Source organism: Dendrobates tinctorius, unplaced genomic scaffold, assembly GCF_039654945.1.
Source record: "Dendrobates tinctorius isolate UK_male_01 unplaced genomic scaffold, ASM3965494v1 ptg000037l, whole genome shotgun sequence".
Lineage (NCBI taxonomy): Eukaryota > Metazoa > Chordata > Amphibia > Anura > Dendrobatidae > Dendrobates > Dendrobates tinctorius.
Genome location: NW_027361705.1, coordinates 1,445,480 through 1,464,478, shown reverse-complemented (window position 1 = coordinate 1,464,478; position 18,999 = coordinate 1,445,480). Strand labels below are relative to the sequence as shown.

At 52.3% G+C, this 18,999-nt stretch overlaps 1 protein-coding gene across 7 annotated transcripts in view; it reads left to right on the top strand.

Moving 5' to 3' along the window:
* Positions 1–18,999, top strand: part of LOC141088011 (sphingomyelin phosphodiesterase 3-like) — an 854,992-nt gene that overhangs the window by 579,656 nt on the left and 256,337 nt on the right. Inside the window, exon 5 of one of the 7 annotated variants that reach the window (XM_073573849.1) lies at positions 2,078–2,327. The exons of the other annotated variants lie outside the window; for them this stretch is intronic. The gene's annotated coding sequence lies outside the window, so the exon portion shown is untranslated. The remainder of the gene's footprint in view (positions 1–2,077; positions 2,328–18,999) is intronic. 7 annotated transcript variants of the gene reach the window in all.

Here is an 18,999-nt window from a genome sequence, read left to right as displayed (position 1 = left end):
TGCAGCTCCTCCTGACAGAGAGCTGCTTCACCACACGTCTCTCCACTTTCACTTTCTCCTCACGTCTGACTTACTCCCTCTGCACTGTCCTTTCCTGCTCTCTAAGCTCCTCCCCTACTCCTATCATCTCCACCCACCTCCCAACACCCTTTACTACCCAGCCAGGGATGAGACCCTACTCCCGTAGGGTACGTCCAGGGAGCCCTGCTGCTATAGTGTGTGTTGGGTGCAGGTGTTAGAGTCCTGGGTTTTGATCCCTCCTTACTTGAGAGTGGGGAACCACACCTCTGGGTGAAGTGAGGTACTTCTGTGGTGACTAAACCCTCAGAGGCGCCATATACCCCCCCGTTAAACACAGCATGTCCGCGGGCTGGAACAGAGTAAAACAGGTGTTACAGGAAACATGCAAACAATTTTTGGAAATGTGCATTTGAACAGGTAAAACTCTTCTTCCCTTTATGGGAGGCACTTATGACTTGAACGTTACATAACATAAATTAAAACATTACCTCCTACAAAATATCCATAATACGCTCCATAAAACATTAACCTTTTCCTCCAATAACTAGCAGCATCATTTCTAGTAAACACTCCCTTTAAGACACTTTCAATGCAACACCAGCATATACCCTTAATAAGCTTTCCTTTTACTGGGCCTACCAGGTTACATGCTCTAAAACATTCTTTACTAGACTCACTAAAGCTTTCCTCAGTTATATACTAGAAAATATTCTTACACTAAAACATTCATTACAAGGTGCTTTCTATTATATGCAAATTACTGTCAAGTGCAATTTACTTATCCGGCGAGCTGGGGGAGTGTTGCTTCCACCCCATGCTCCTGGTGTCCACTGCTTGCCATGCTAGCTGCTGGGCCACTCTCTGTCTCCACGTGAGGTTCCCTTCTTCTCTTCCATAGGTGAGACTTCTTCCTTCTTTTCCCACCATCCACAATCAGTAGGCAAATCTCACTGGCTTATGGACACGTCTTCCACGTGCAGTAACACTTGGAGTGGGCGACCATGATTTTCGTGCTTCTGGCAGGGTGCCGCCCACGATGGCATGCTTATTTCCTCCTTGTGCACCTCGTGGCGCTATAATGGCGGTAGTTGTTCACAGTTTCAATACAGTCTATGGCACGTATCACAGTTCAGAGTAGGTGCACAGGACCCTTGATAAAGCGTTGGTTCATCCTGTTCGTGACCCCAAGTTGGAGCGCCCACCAGGGCAGTGGGATTACTTGGTACCCGGCTGCTTCTTAAAGGGGAAGTGTCACAGCACACCACACGTCTCTCCACTTCCACTTTCTCCTCACGTCTGACACACTCTCTCTGCACTGTCCTTTCCCGCGCTCTAAGCTCCTCCCCTACTCCTACCATCTCCACCCACCTCCCAACACTCTTTACTACCCAGCCGGGGTGAGACCCTACTCCCGTGGGGTACGTCCAGGGTGCTCTGCTGCTATAGTGTGTGTTGGGTGCAGGTGTTAGAGTCCTGGGTGGTGCTCCCTCCTTACCTGAGAGTGGGTAACCACACCTCTGGGTGAGGTGCAGTACCTCTGTGGCGACTGAACCCTCAGGGGCGCCACACTGCCAATAAGGGATGTGGGGGGGTACACAGAGCAGAAGGCTTAACTCTGCCTCATCTACATTAGCCAAAACAGGCACTACAAAACTACACCAAGTAGCCCATTAAGTGATATGTCCCTGGAATTAGGCTTTCTTCACCTATGTTTTCATGCTTTCAGACTATATAATATAAACCTGCTGACTGATGCCTTTTAAGTTTTTGCTACTAGAGATGGATTACCCATTAGAAAGAAGGGAAACACTTTGTGCCCGGCATGTGGAGTGATTTTTGCATAGCTAAGACAACATTATTTTTTAATAAAGTGATTTGCATACTATCTATGCAATGAGATCAAGCTGTCTGAAAGTACAGGGACTACCCCCTATACTGGGAGAGGCGATCCTACAGCTATTTTTTTATTTCACATCCCCATTCTTTGTTGGAATGAACATAATTGTAATATTTGGGCTGATTCTCTCATTGACTTATTTCTCCTTCTTTACTAAAGTTTCTGTATATAAGGAGAAGAAGAGGTCTGACCCCATGGCACTAGCAAAATAGTGAGCCCTATGACAGAAGACTCATACTTACCTTTAAGATGCTTCCTCTCTGGACACTGCTACTGGTATATGGGGAAAGAAGGGCACTGACAAAGATTGGCACTGCCACCGCCTCTCAGTCCTATAATGAGATACCAGACACACATTGATCAAGTGCAGAAAGAGAACCTTGGCCCGAAATGCATTATCAATTAGAAAGTAAGTATGATGAGGGTGTGGTCTTGAATGAGTTAACGTTACCATGTACATTATTTAGCCAAGTCCTTCCATCTGATCATTCTGAACTTGTAAGTTATCTGCAGTGAACAGATGTCCACAATTCTTCCACACAAGGGTCTGAAGTTGGAATCAATAGCCCAATGAAGACAGCCTTCTGTGAAGCCAAGCGTAGCTGTTTCACTTATACCAATTGCCCTGTTTATATGAAAGCCTTACTAGACAGAGCCGGGAACATGACCCCTATATAAAGTAGGAATTAGATATTTAGTTAATGAATTAAATGGAATCTGTCACCTTTTGTTGCTACCTCATCTGATGTAGGAGCTAAGACCCCGATTCCAGTGATATATCAGTTTGTTTACTGAATGCCACAGTTGTGCTACAATCAAAGTTTTCTCTGCTGTAGATGTAGCAGAGTTCAAAAGATGATCCTGCCCACACCCCTGATTAGCAGCTTTCTGTGAACATTGTAGACTGACTTTAAGATGCTAATCCGTGGTTAGAGAGTGGTTGGACTAGGTGGCACAGGGGCAGCTAGTTTGGCAGTGATAATCTGCTGATAAAACACTCATTGTATCTCATTGTATTGAAACAACAGCTCAGCCCAATAAGTGACCCACACTGAAATCAGTGTCTCAACCCCTACCTCTGTTGCACTCAGATTACATAGCAAAAACCTGCGAACAGATACCCTTTAAAGTTCAATATATATGAATACACTGAGTATTCAGTGTCAGGGTCATTTATGAATGGTTTCCATTTACTTCCAGATCTGGGAAAACTCCCAGCAATTACAATCAATAGAACATATCCATAGGCTTCCAATTCCTGAAGAGTCTTCTTTTGTCATCTGTTATCTGGTATATGTTAGTCCGTTTTAGGTTCCCAGTGGTCAGAGATATTTCAGCTACGTATGTGTAGTTGTTATTTTGGGGCCACCCCTTTAATTTGTCCTGTGGTCCTGTTGCTGGAAAACTCAAATGCAAACCAGGTTTCCCTTCCTTATCCCCGGGGGTATCAGTACAGCTATACTATTTTTTTACTATTTTTTTTTTTTTCTAGAACAACTGAAAGCATTTTATAATTACATAATTCATTTTAATTATTACAATTCTGTATTTCCAAGCACTAATTGATGGCGGGTTAATAGTTTTCTAGTTTGCAATTCTCAATTTATAGCCTACAAAAAAAGACTCTTTTTACAGCTAATTTTAGGTAGTTAGCCATTATATTCACCTTACCCAGAACACATTTCTTGTACGGGTTACACCTCTGTTATAAAAGTGCAGGAAACAATTTTAGAAACTTTTGCTCAGTATATATTATACTTAGGATAATGCTACATGCATCTAGGACACACAACCTGGCTGTTAGAAGTTCCACGAGTGAACCAGCCTTTCTCTAATGAGTACCGGTATATAAAACTTACATTTTATTTACATTATCTTAAAATATTAATCATTATCTACATTGTGACCATTTTCCCCTGAAGAAGCTGCATGGCAGCAAAAAGTTTTCCAGACACGGTTGGAGCATACAATAGTTTTTAACAGGTTTTCCTGTGCTGTTATAAGAAAACATAGACCAGTTGTTCTAGACATTTGTTCTGTGATAAAACTATAAATCATAGTCAATCATACCAATCATAGGGCTGAAAAATATAAATTAATGTATATAAAGCTATTGCTTTAGTTATAACATAGGTAACCCACTGTATGTCGACCATTTGATGAATAATATTTTAAGGTAATTAAAATAAAATGTACGTATGAAATACCCATTAGAGAAATGCTTGGTCACCGGTGAGGCCCTCGGGCGCCATTTATGGAATTATACCACTTCACAACTGTAGGGAGCACCAGCATTTCACTATCCCTTTCTGCTTGTGAGTACATGTAAGGGGGTTATATATATGGTGTTTTGTACTCATGTGCTGTTGAATGTATACTGTTGTTTAGAGAAAGTGCAGTACCTCAGTTAGGACACTAGATGGGGAACCTTAGTGTATATAGTTAAGACAGGAGGGCCCGTTGTGGGTAAGCTAGGAACACTTCCTAATTGTAGGTAGTAGAGCCAGGGAACCTAAACAGTCTGGACGGGCTTTAGAGCCTGGGACAGCACAGTGACCCGTAACGTTAACAGAGAAGTGCCCAGACGTCCAAGATCTACAGTGGCCAGAAGCTATAGAAAAGCTACAGGAATAGCTGCAGCAGAAGTCACAGAAGAATTGAAATGCAGGTTGCTCCAAGATGTAGCAGCTTACTACGTGGGAGCATACCCGGAGACATGAGGAGGAGCATAGGGAAAGTGAAGGATGTGAACTGTGTGGAATCCCATGTCAATGCTGCAACTGATCTAGATGTGCTGTGTATGGATGCAAGTAAAGTTGTTTGTTTAAAGTTGGAACTGGACTCTTTATCTCCTTATATTCTAAAATGAAGGAAGAAGTTTCTATGGGACTAAGGGAGGCCTCTGAGAATCAGCAAAGTGAGACTGTGGGACTGTGCATATGTGGTGCGGGTGACCAGGGCATGCTAACGCAGACATCTTTGAGGGCCATGACTATGGCTCTGGCTGCCGCCCACATACGTTAGCACAACTTGGACCTACAGCTTTCCTTACTGTCCAGGGAACCAGTCTCTACCTTTCTTTAATAGTAATAATACAAATGGTGGGAGAATTCCTTTTCTCTCTATTTCAGGCAGTCACTTGACTTACTCCAGACACAACACAGTTCCTCCCCACAAGATGCCTTCCATCAGCCCCAAAGTTGTTCCCTTATTACAGCACTAAAGGGCCTGTCACACTAAGAGATATCGCTAGCAATATCGCTATAACTGGTGACGTTATAGCGATATTGCTAGCGACATCGCTGTGTCTGATACTTACCTACGACCCGCTCCCCCGCTGGTTATCGCTGATCGCGCGAGAACGTTCAGGAATGTTTCTCGTCGTCAGCTTCCTGCGGCGCTTCCTGCTGTGAAGACGAGCGATGCGTGGAGCCGGGCGGGAGGACGCAGGATCGCCTGGTGTGACAGGTAAGTAGCGACCCCCGTCCCCAGCGATGTCGCTAGTGAGATCTGCCTGTGTGGCAGCTCACTAGCGACCACTTAGCGATGTACCAGCGATCCTGACCGTACATCGCTAAGTGTGACAGTACCTTAACAGTGATGATCTGGCACTAATTTACATATGTGACACACAGCATGCTCAACTTTCGGATTGCCAGCATGATAGATCAGGATATATTTGACATACGTCTGATCCAGTTATACAATATAACATCATTTTATCATACAGATTTACATGCTCGATAGAGATGATCGAATTGATTGAATTTAATAAAATTTTCAGGACCCGACACCTTCAAACAATTTGCAAAAAATACCTGTCACTATTGTTCACATTGCAGAATATTTTATAAGCCACAGAAGACTGTCGTGACCTGAGGAGCAGCAGAACGGGCTTCCCCATAATGCCTTGCAGCTATCAAATCACATGGTTTAGGGCAGTCAGTCAGTAGGGAATATAAAAAAAGCCTAGGCTGGGAATGCAGCAGAAACTGAAGGGTGCTTTCAGGAAGTTAGAGAACATCAAAGTTCATATCTCAACAAAACAGACAGGAATATAAATCCCTACATAATTGGACAAATACTCCAGACAGTAATGTGTTAAATAATAGCTGCAGTGAAGAAGATTTGAGTAGTAGTCTTTGAATTAAGCCCCCGTTACACACTGCGATATCGCTAGCAATATCGCTGTAAAGTCACCGATTTTGTGACGTTGCAGCGATATTGCTAGCGATATCGCTGCATGTGATACCTCCGACCGGCTCCCCCGCTGGTTATCGCTGATTGCGCGAGAAGCTGCTGAACCATTCCTCGTCGGCCACTTCCTGCGGCGCTTCCTGCTGTGACGACGAGCGACGCGTGGAGCTGGGCGGGAGGACGCAGGATCGCCGCGTCTGACAGGTAAGTAGCGATCCCCGTCCCCAGCGATGTCGCTGGTGAGATCTGCCTGAGTGGCAGCTCACTAGCGACCACCTAGCGATGCACCAGCGATCCTGACTGCGTCATATCGCTAGTCGGGATTGCTGGTGCATCTCTAGGTGTAACGGTACCCTAAGAAAGGGATTCAGTTAATAAGGGAGAGAGGGAGATAACAGAGGTGCTAGAAGCAGTGCCAGTGTGATTGAACAGTGATATGGTGTAGCTGGCATTTGTACTGCTGCATTTGAAATAAATTTACAAACTTTATTCTTAATGCACTAGAAAGCAGCATGAAGTCACAGGAAAAAGCTGAAATCAATGTCAGACAGTGTGCACAATTGTACTGAGTTTTGGCATTTCTTCAGACCCTGAGGGACCCCACCCACAAAATCGGACCCTGAGGGGCCCCAGCCACAAAATCGGACCCTGAGGGGCCCCACCCACAAAATCGGACCCTGAGGGGCCCCACCCACAAAATCGGACCCTGAGGGGCCCCGGCCACAAAATCGGAACCTGAGGGGCCCCGGCCACAAAATCGGACCCTGAGCGGCCCAACCACAAAATCGGACCCTGAGGGGCCCCGGCCACAAAATCGGACCCTGAGGGTCCCCGGCGACGAAATCGTACCCTGAGGGGCGCCGGCCACAAAATTGGACCCTGAGGGGCCCCAACCACAAAATCAGACCCTGAGGGGCCCTGGCGGCCACAAAATAGGACCCTGAGGGCCCCCAACCACAAAACCGGACCCTGAGGGGCCCCAACCACAAAATCGGACTCTGAGGGGCCCCAACCACAAAATCGGACCCTGAGGGGCCCCGGCCACAAAATCGAACCCAGAGGGGCCCCACTCACAAAATTGGACCCTGAGGGTCCCCGCCCACCAAATCGGACCCTGAGGGGCCCCGCCCTCAAAATCGGACCATGAGAGGCCCCGCCCACCAAATCGGACCCTGAGGGGCCCCGCCAACCAAATCGGACTCTGAGGGGCCCCACCCACAAAATCGGACCCTGAGGGCCCCCAACCACAAAATCGGACCCTATGGGGCCCCAACCACCAAATCGGACCCTGAGGGGCCCCGGCCACAAAATCGGACCCTTAGAAACCCCGGCCACAAAATCGAACCCAGAGGGGCCCCACCCACAAAATTGGACCCTGAGGGGCCCAGCCAACCAAATCGGACTCTGAGGGGCCCCACCCACAAAATCGGACCCTGAGGGGCCCAACCAACAAAATCGGACCCTGAGGGGCCCCAGCCACAAAATCAGACCCTGAGGGGCCCCGGCCACAAAATCGGACCCTGAGGGGCCCCGGCCACAAAATCGGACCCTGAGGGGCCCCGGCCACAAAATCGTACCCTGAGGGGCCCCGGCCACAAAATCGTACCCTGAGGGGCCCCACCCACAAAATCAGACCATGAGGGGCCCCACCCACAAAATCAGACCCTGAGGGGCCCCACCTATTAAGTCGGACCCTGAGGGGACCCACACACAAAATCGGACCCTGAGGGGCCACACCCACAAAATCGGACCCTGAGAGGCCACACCCACAAAATCAGACCCTGAGGGGCCCCACCCACAAAATTGGACCCTGAGGAATCCCGGCCACTAATTCAAATCCTGAGGAGCCCAGGCCACCGAATCGGATCCTGAGGGGCCCCACCCACCAAATCAGACCCTGAGGCCAAAGTGGCCCCTGAGAGGCACCCACATTTAAAACGGATCCTGAGTTGAAAGTCTTGCAGGGGCAGCAGCCAAGTCTCTCTTAAAGGGGCAGCCCGGGCACCATTTCAAACCACTATCTGTACTTCCTTCAGGAAATACACATCTAGTTCTTCTTCTTCTTATTATTAAGTTGATTTCTGCAATTAATGCGGCCCGAACCGCTACACGCACAGACTCCGTTGAGGTGTCGTTTCGAAGCCAGCGTCCATGAGAGGTGTGCTAAGTATTTTTCGTGTCGATCGGATTTGTAGTTTTTGCGCAATTTGCGTTTGAAAATTTTTTTTTCCGTCATTGGAATGCACTGTCTCCAATGCTTTTCAATAGGAAATGGCAAAACGTGCCCTGAGGCGATTGAAATGACAGTTGAGCTCATTGATATGCGCAGGCAGACCCAGTTACTATGCCAACGCCTACGAACTTCACTTGAACCCCAGCACAGAGCCTCTGCCACATAATATCAGCTCTTAAAGCAAACCCACAGCACAAATGCAAATCTAGCTTCATCACATGACACATGCCCCTGAGAGAGAATGTGTGCGCAAAAGTGGATTTAAAAGAAGCCCAGTCAGCCAAACTAGCTCTTAAAGGGCCAACGCACCAAAGTGATTGTTAAAGGGCCAGCGCACCCAAATGAGTCTTAAAGGGCCGACACACCAAATCGGAGACTGAGCCACCCCGGCCTCCAAATCGGAGGATGAGCCACCCCGGCCTCCAAATCGGACAATGAGCCACCCCGGCCTCCAAATCGGAGCCTGATCCACCCCGGCCTCCAAATCGGAGGCTGATCGACCCAGGCCTCCAAATCAGAGGCTGAGCCACCCCAGCCTCCAAATAGGAGGCTGAGCCACCCCGGCCTCCAAATCGGAGGCTGATCGACCCCGGCCTCCAAATCGGAGGCTGAGCCACCCCGGCCTCCAAATCGGAGGCTGAGCCACCCCGGCCTCCAAATCGGAGGCTGAGCCACCCCGGCCTCCAAATCGGAGGCTGATCCACCCCGGCCTCCAAATCGGAGGCTGATCCACCCCGGCCTCCAAATCGGAGGCTGAGCCACCCCGGCCTCCAAATCGGAGGCTGAGCCACCCCGGCCTCCAAATCGGAGGCTGAGCCACCCCGGCCTCCAAATCGGAGGCTGAGCCACCCCGGCCTCCAAATCGGAGGCTGATCCACCCCGGCCTCCAAATCGGAGGCTGATCCACCCCGGCCTCCAAATCGGAGGCTGATCCACCCCGGCCTCCAAATCGGAGGCTGAGCCACCCCGGCCTCCAAATCGGAGCCTGAGCCACCCCGGCCTCCAAATCGGAGGCTCATCGACCCCGGCCTCCAAATCAGAGGCTTTTTGACCTCGGCCTCCAAATCGGAAGCTCAACGACCCCGGCCTCCAAATTGGAGGCTGAGCGACCCCAGCCTCCAAATCTTACCCAGAGTGGCCCCGCCCACCAAATCGGACCCTGAGAGGCCCCGCCCACCAAATCGGACCCAGAGTGGTCCCGCCCACCAAATTGGACCCAGAGTGGTCCCGCCCACCAAATTGGACCCAGAGGGGCTCCGCCCACAAAATCAGACCCAGAGGGGCCCCTGCCACAAAATCAGACCCTGAGGGGCCGCGGCCACAAAATCGGACCCTGATGGGCCCCAGTCACAAAATTGGACCCTGATAGGCTCCGGCCACAAAATCGGACCCTGAGGGGCCCCAACCACAAAATCGGACCCTGAGGGGACCCAACCACAAAATCGGACCCTGAGAGGCCCCGCCCACCAAATTGGACCCATAGTGGTCCCGCCCACCAAATTGGACCCAGAGGGGCTCCACCCACAAAATCGGACCCAGAGGGGCCCCTGCCACAAAATCGGACCCTGAGGGGCCGCGGCCACAAAATCAGACCCTGAGGGGCTGCGGCCACAAAATCGGACCCTGAGGGGCCCCAACCACAAAATCGGACCCTGAGGGGACCCAACCACAAAATCGGACCCTGAGGGGCCCCTGACACAAAATCGGACCCTGAGGGGCCCCGGCCACAAAATCGGACCCTGAGGGGCCCAACCCACAAAATCGGACCCTGAGGGGCCCTGCCCACCAAATTGGACCCTGAGGGGCCCCGCCCACCAAATCGGACCCTGAGAGGTCCCACCCACAAAATCGGACCCTGACGGGCTCCGGCCACAAAATCGGACCCTGAGGGGCCCCACCTGCAAAATTGGACCCTGAGGGGTTCCGGCCACAAAAATCGGATCCTGATTGGCCCCGGCCACAAAATCGGACCCTGAGGGGCCCCAGCCACAAAATCGGACCTTGAGGGGCCCCACCCACCAAATCAGACCCTGAGGGGCCCCGGCCACCAAATCGGACCCTGAGGGGCCCCGGCCACCAAATCGGACCCTGAGTGGCCCCGGCCACAAAATCGGACCCTGAGGGGCCCCACCCAAAAAATCGGACCCTGAGGGGCCCCACCCACAAAATCAGGCCCTGAGGGGCCCCACCCACAAAATCAGACCATGAGGCCAAAGTGGCCCCTGAGAGGCACCCACAGTTAAATCGTATCCTGAGTTGAAAGTCTTGCAGGGGCAGCAGGCAAGTCTCTTAAAGGGGCAGCCCGGACACCATTTCAAACCACTATCTGTACTTCCTTCAGGAAATACACATCTAGTATTAATGTTGTAATCCGAACGCGGCTAACTTATTCTTATTATTCAGTTGATTTCCACAATTAATGCGGCCCAAACCGCTACACTCACAGACTCCGTTGAGGTGTCGTTTCGAAGCAAGAGTCCACGAGAGGTGTGCTAAGTAATTTTCGTGTCGATCGGATTTGTAGTTTTTGCGCAATTTGCTTTTGAAAAAACATTTTCCTCAACGCATTTCAATGGGGAAATGTTGCCACAGACAAAACATGCCCTGAGGCGATTGAAATGGCAGTTATGCTCATTGATATGCACAGGCACACCCAGTTACGATGCCAACGCCTATGAACGTAACATGACCTTTCCAGGACACAGTTTCAGGCAGATAATTTCTGCTCTTAAAGCGAAACCCACAGCACAAATGCAAATCTAACTTCATCACATGACGCATGCCCCTGAGAGAGAATGTGCGCCAAAGTGGATTTAGAAGCCCAGTGAGCCAAACTGGCTCTTAAAGGGCCAACGCGCCAAAGTGATTCTGAAGGGGCTAGCGCACCGAAATGAGTCTTAAAGGGCCAGCGTGCTAAATCGAAAGCTGAGTGACCCCAGGCTCCAAATCGGAGGCTGAGCCGCCCCGGCCTCCAAATCGGAGGCTGATCGACTTTGGCCTACAAATCGGAGGCTGAGCCACCCTGGCGTCCAAATCGGACTCAGCGTGGCCCCGGTCACCAAATCGGACCCTGAGGTGCTCCGCCCACCAAATCGGACCCTGAGGGGCCCCTCCCACCAAATTGGACCCAGAGTGGCCCCGCCCAACAAATCAGACCCTGAAGGGCCCCACCCACAAAATCGGACCCTGGGGGGCCCTGGCCACAAAATCAGACCCTGAGGGGCCCCGCCCACCAAATCGGACCCTGAGTGGCACCGCCCACCAAATCGCATCCTGAGGGGCCCCGCCCCACCAAATCGGACCCTAAGGGGCCCCGCCCCACAAAATCGGACCCTGAGAGGCCCCGCCCCACCAAATCGGACCCTGAGGGGCCCGGCCCACAAAATCGGACCCTGAGGGGCCCCGCTCACCAAATGAGACCCTGAGGGGCCCGCCCACCAAATTGGACCCTGAGGGGCTCCACCAACAAAATCGGACCATGAGGGGCCCCACCCACAAAATCGGACCCTGAGGGGCCCCACCCATAAAATCGGACCCTGAGGTGACCCACCCACAAAATCGGACCCTGAGGGGCCTCACCCACAAAATTGGACCCTGAGGGGCCACACCCACAAAATCAGACCCTGAGGGGCCCCACCCACAAAATTGGACCCTGAGGAATCCTGGCCACTAATTCAAATCCTGAGGAGCCCAGGCCACTGAATCAGATCCTGAGGGTCCCCACCCACCAAATCAGACACTGAGGCCAAAGTGGCCTCTGAGAGGCACCCATAGTTAAAACGGATCCTGAGTTGAAAGTCTTGCAGGGGCAGCAGGCAAGTCTCTCTTAAAGGGGCAGCCCAGGCACCATTTCAAACCACTATCTGTACTTCCTTCAGGAAATACACATCTAGTATTAATGTTGTAATCCGACCGCTGCTAACTTTTTCTTTTTATTCAGTTGATTTCCGCAATTAATGCAAACCGAACCGCTACACGCACAGACTCCGTTGAGGTGTTGTTTCGAAGCCAGCGTCCACGAGAGGTGTGCTAAGTAATTTTCGTGTTGATTGGATTTGTAGTTTTTGCGCAATTTGCATTAGAAATTTTTTTTCCCATCATTTGAATGTATTGTCTCAATGCTTTTCAATGGGGAAATTTTGCCTTAGAGAAAATATGCCCTGAGGCGATTCAAATGGCAGTTTAGCTCATTGATATGCGCAGGCAGACCCAGTTACTATGCCAACGCCAAAGAACTTCACATGACGCCCCAAGGACACAATTTCTGGCAGATAATATCAGCTCTTAAAGCGAAACCCACAGCACAAATGCAAATCTAGCTTCATCACATGACGCATGCCCCAGAGAGAGAATGTGTGCCAAAGTGGATTTAGAAGCCAAGTGCGCCAAACTGGCTCTTAAAGGGCCGATGCGGCTAAGTGATTCTTAAAGAGCCGGCGCACCAAAATGAGTCTTAAAGGGCCGGCACGCCAAATCGAAAGCTGAGTAACCCCAGGCTCCAAATCGGAGGCTGATCGACCCTGGCCTACAAATCGGAGGCTGAGCCACCCAGGCCAACAAATCGTCCCCGGAGTGGCCCCGCCCTCCAAATCGGACCCAGAGAGGCCCTGCCCACCAAATTGGACCCTGAGGGGCCCCGCTCACCAAATCAGACCCGTAGTGGCCCCGCCCTCCAAATCGGACCCAGAGTGGCCCGCCCACCAAATCGAACCCTGAGGGGCCCTTCACACCAAATCAGACTCAGAGTGGTCCCGCCTACCAAATTGTACCCTGAAGGGCCCCGCCCACCAAATTGGACCAAGAGTGGCCCCGCCCACCAAATCAGACCTGAGGGGTCCCACCCACCAAATCTTACCCTAAGGGGCCCCGCCCACCTAATCAGACCCAGAGTGGCCCCGCCCACCAAGTCAGGCCATGAGGGACGCCACCCACCAAATCAGACCCTCATGGGCCCCACCTGCCAAATCATACCCTGAAGAGCCCCACCCACCAAATCGGATCCTGAGGGACCCGCCCACCAAATCGGACCCTGAGAAGCCCCGTCTACCAAATCGGAACCAGAGGAGCCCCGCCCATGAAATTGGACCCTGTGGGGCCCCACTCACCAAATCGGACCCTGTGGGGCCCCGCCCACCAAATTGGACCCAGAGTGGCCCCTCCCACCAAAACAGACCCTGTGGGGCCCCACCATCAAATCGGACCCTGTGGTGCCCCACCCACCAAATGGAACTCTGAGGGGCCCCGCCCACCAAATCGGACCCAGAGGGGTCCCACCCACCAAATCAGACCCTGGGGGGCCGTGCCCACCAAACCGGACCCTGAGGGGCATCGCTCACCAAATCGGCCCACCAATTCAAGCCCTGAGGAGCCCAGTCCACTGAATCGGATCCTGAGGGGCCCCATCCACCAAATCAGACCCTGAGGGGCCCCACAGGCCAAAGTGGCCCCTGAGAGGTACCCACAGGTAAAACGGTTACTGAGTTGAAAGTCTTGCAGGGGCAGCAGGCAAGTCTCTCTTAAAGGGGCAGCCCGGGCACCATTTCAAACCACTATCTGTACTTCCTTCAGGAAATACACATCTAGTATTATTATTATTCAGTTGATTTTCCGCAATTAATGCTGCCCGAACCACTACACGCACAGACTCCGCTGAGGTGTCATTTCGAAGCCAGCATCCACGAGAGGTGTGCTAAGTATTTTTTGTGTTGATCGGATTCGTAGTTTTTGCGCAATTTGCATTAGAAATTTTTTTCCCGTCATTGGAATGCATTGTTCCAATGCATTTGAATGGGGAAATTTTGCCATAGACAAAACATGCCCTGAGGCGATTGAAATGGCAGTTAAGCTCATTGATATGCGCAGGCACACCCAGTTACTATGCCAACGCCTACGAACGTCACATGACGCCCCAAGGACAGAGCTTCTGCCACATAATATCAGCTCTTAAAGCGAAACCCACAGCACAAATGCAAATCTAGCTTCATCACATGACGCATGCCCCTGAAAGAGAATGTGCGCCAAAGTGTATTTAGAAGCCCAGTGAGCCAAACTGGCTCTTAAAGGGCCGAAGCGCCAAAGTGATTCTTAAAGGGCCGACACACCAAATCGAAAAATGAGTGACCCAAAGCTCCAAATCAGAGGCTGAGCCACCTTGGCCTCCAAATCGGAACCAGAGTGGCCCCGCCCACCAAAAACGGACCCAGAGTGGCACAGCCCACCAAATCGGACACTGAGGGGCCCCGCCCACCAAATCAGACTCAGAGTGGCCCCACCCACCAAATCGGACCCTGAGGAGCTCCGTCCACCAAATCGGACCCAGAGTGACCCCGCCCACCAAATCGGACCATGAAAGGGACCCGCCCACCAAATCGGACCCTGAGGGGCCCCGCCCACCAAATCGGACCCTGAGGGGCACTGCCCACTAAATCGGACCGAGAGGCCACGACCACCAAATCAGACCCTGAGGAGCCCCGCCCACCAAATCAGACCCCCGAGGGGCCCCGCCCACCAAGTCAGACCCTGAGGGGCTCCGCCCACCAAATCGGACCCAGAGTGGCCCCGCCCACCAAAATGGACCCAGGGGGCCCCACCCACAAAATCGGACCCTGAGTGGCCCCGGCCACAAAATCGGACCCTGAGGGGCCCCGGCCACGAAATCGGACCCTGAGGGGCCCCGGCCTCAAAATCGTACCCTGAGGGGCCCCACCCACAAAATCGGACCATGAGGGTCCCCACCCACAAAATCGGACCCTGAGGGGCCCCACCCACCAAATCGGACCCTGAGGGGCCCCGCCCACCAAATCGGATTCTGAAAGGCCCCAACCACAAAATCGGACACTGAGGGGCCCGGACACAAAATCGGACCCTGAGGGGCCCCACCCACAAAATCGGACCCTGAGGGACCCCACCCACAATATCGGACCCTGAGGGTCCCCGCCCACCAAATCGGACCCTGAGTGGCCCCGCCCACCAAATCGGACCCTGAGGGGCCCCACCCACCAAATCGGACCCTGAGGTGCCCCGGCCACAAAATCGGACCCTGAGGGGCCCCACCCACCAAATCGGACCCTGAGGTGCCCCGGCCACAAAATCGGACCCTGAGTGGCCCCACCCACAAAATCAGGCACTGAGGGGTCCCACCCACAAAATCAGACCCTGAGGGGCCCCGCCCACCAACTGGGACCCTGAGGGGCCCCACCCAGCAAATCAGACCATGAGGGGCCCCACCCACAAAATCGGACCCTGAGGGGCCCCACCCACAAAATCAGACCCTGAGGGGCCACACCAACAAAATTGGACCCTGAGGGATCCCGACCACCAATTCAAACCCTAAGGAGCCAAGGCCACCGAATCGGATCCTGAGGCCAAAGTGGCCCCTGAGAGGCACCCACACTTATAACGGATCCTGAGTTGAAAGTCTTGCTGGGGCAGCAGGCAAGTCTCTCTTAAAGGGGCAGCCCGGGCACCATTTCAAACCACTATCTGTACTTCCTTCAGGAAATACACATCTAGTATTAATGTTGTAATCCGAGCGCTGCTAACTTTTTCTTTTTATTCAGTTGATTTCCGCAATTAATGCAGCCCGAACCGCTACACGCACAGACTCCGTTGAGGTGTTGTTTTGAAGCCAGCGTCCATGAGAGGTGTGCTAAGTATTTTTTGTGTCGATCGGATTTGTAGTTTTTGCGCAATTTGCGCTTGAAAATTTTTTTTCCCGTCATTGGAATGCGTGTCTCAATGCTTTTCAATGGGCAACTTAAAATGTGCCCTGAGGCAATTCAAATAGCAGTAAAGCTCATTGATATGCGCAGGCCCACCCATTTACTATGCCAACGCCTACGAACGTCACATGACGCCCCCAGGACAGAGCTTTTGGCACATAATATCAGCTGTTAAAGCGAAACCCACAGCACAAATGCAAATCTAGCCTCATCACATGAAGCATGCCCCTGAGAGAGAATGTGCGCCAAAGTGGATTTAGAAGTCCAGTGAGCCACCCTGTCCCTAAAACGGCCGACGCGCCAAAGTGATTCTTAAAGGGCCAGCGCACCAAATCGAAAACTGAATTACCCTAGGCTCCAAATCGGAGGCTTAGCCACCCCGACCTCCAAATTGGAGGCTAATCGACCCTGGCCTCCAAATCGAACCCAGCGTGGCCCCGCTCAAGAAATCGGACCCAGAGGGGCTCCGCTCACCAAATCAGACCCAGAGTAGCCCCGCCCACCAAATCAGACCCTGAGGGGCCCCGCCCACCAAATCGGCCCCCGAGTGGCCCCACCCACCAAATTGGACCCAGAGGGGCTCCGCCCACAAAATCAGACCATATGGGGCCCCACCCACAAAATTCGGCCCTGAGGGTCCCCGGCCACAAAATCAGACCCTGACGGGCCCCAACAAAATCAGACCCTGAGGGGCCTCGGCCACAAAATCGGACCCTGATGGGCCCCAGTCACAAAATCGGACCCTGAGGGGCCCCGGTCACAAAATCGGACCCTGAGGGGCCCCAACCACAAAATCGGACCCTGAGGGGCCCAACCAACAAAATCGGACCCTGAGGGGCCCCGGCCAGAAAATCAGACCCTGAGGGGCCCCGCCCACCAAATCAGACCCAGAGTGGCCCCACCCACAAAATCGGAACCTGAGGGGCCCCAACTACAAAATCGGAACCTGAGGGGCCCCACCCACAAAATTGGACCCAGAGGGGCCCCGGCCACCAAATCGGACCCTGAGGAGCCCCACCCACAAAATCGGACCCTGAGGGGATCCAGCCACAAAATCGACCCTGAGGGGCCCCGGCCACAAAATCGGACCCTGAGGGGCCACACCCACAAAATCGGACCCTGAGGGGCCACACCCACAAAATCAGACCCTTAGGGGCCACTCCCACAAAATAGGAGCCTGAGGGATCCCGGCCAACAATTCAAGCCCTGAGGAGTCCAGGCCAAGGAATCAGATCCTGAGGGGCCCCACCCACCAAATCAGACCCTGAGGCCAAAGTGGCCCCTGAGAGGCACATTCAGTTAAAACGGATCCTGAGTTTAAAGTCTTGCAGGGGCAGCAGGCAAGTCTCTCTTAAAGGGGCAGCCCGGGTACGATTTCAAACCACTATCTGTACTTCCTTCAGGAAATACACATCTAGTATTACAATTATAATGCGCCAATCACAAGTTATTCAGTTGATTTCCGCAATTAATGCGGCCCGAACCGCTACACGCACAGACTCCGTTAAGGCGTTGTTTCGAAGCCAGCGTCCACGAGTGGTGTGCTAAGTATTTTTCGTGTCGATCGGATTTGTAGTTTTTGCGCAATTTGCATTTGAAAATTTTTTTTCCAGTCATTGGAATGCACTGTCTCAATGCATTTGAATGGGAAACTTAAAACGTGCCCTGAGGCGATTGAAATGGCAGTAAAGCTCATTGATATGCGCAGTACACCCAGTTACTATGCCAACGCCTACGAACGTCACATGACGCCCCCTGGACAGAGCTTCTGCCACATAAAATCAGCTCTTAAAGCAAAACCCACAGCACAAATGCAAATCTAGCTTCATCACATGACGCATGCCCCTGAGAGAGAATGTGCGCCAAAGTGCGTCCCCGCCCACCAAATCGGACCCTAAGGGGCCCCGCCCACCAAATCGGACCCTGAGGGGCCGCGCCCACCAAATCGGACCCTGAGGGGCCCCGCCCACCAAATCGGATTCTGAAAGGCCCCACCCACCAAATCGGACCCTGAGGGGTCCCACCCACCAAATCAGGCCCATAGTGGCCCCGCCTACTAAATTGGACTCTGAGGGGCCCCGCTCACCAAATCGGACCCAGAGTGGCCCTACCCACCCAATTGGACTCTGAGGGGCCTCGCCCAACAAATAAGACCCTGATGGGCCCTGCCCACCAAATCTGACCCTGAGGGGCTCTGGCCACAAGATCGAACCCTGAGGGGCCCCACCCACAAAATCTGACCCTGAGGGGCCCCACCCACAAAATCGGACCCTGAGGGATCCCGGCCACCAATTCAAGCCCTGAGGAACCCAGGCCACCGAATAGGATCCTGAGGGGCCCCACCCAACTAATCAGACCCTGAGGCCAAAGTGGCCCCTGAGAGGCACCCACAGTTAAAACGGATCCATAGTTGAAAGTCTTGCAGGGGCAGCAGGCAAGTCTATCTTAAAGGGGCAGCCCGGCACCATTTCAAACCACTATCTGTACTTCCTTCAGGAAATACACATCTAGTATTATTATTACTATTCAGTTGATTTCCGCAATTAATGCGGCCCGAACCGCTACACGCACAGACTCCATTGAGGTGTCATTTCGAAGCCAGCATCCACGAGTGGTGTGCTAAGTATTTTTCGTGTTGATCGGATTTGTAGTTTTTGCGCAATTTGCGTTTGAAAAAACATTTTCCTGTCATTGGAATGCATTGTCTCAATGCATTACATTGGAAAAATGTTGCCATAGGGAAAACATGGGGCAGTCGTGAGGTGGCAGTTAAGCTCATTGATATGCGCAGGCACACCCAGTTACTATGCCAACGCCTACGAACTTCACTTGACCCCAGGACAGAACTTCTGCCACATAATATCAGCTCTTAAAGCGAAACCCAAAGCACACATGCAAATCTAGCTTCATCACATGATGCATGCCCATAA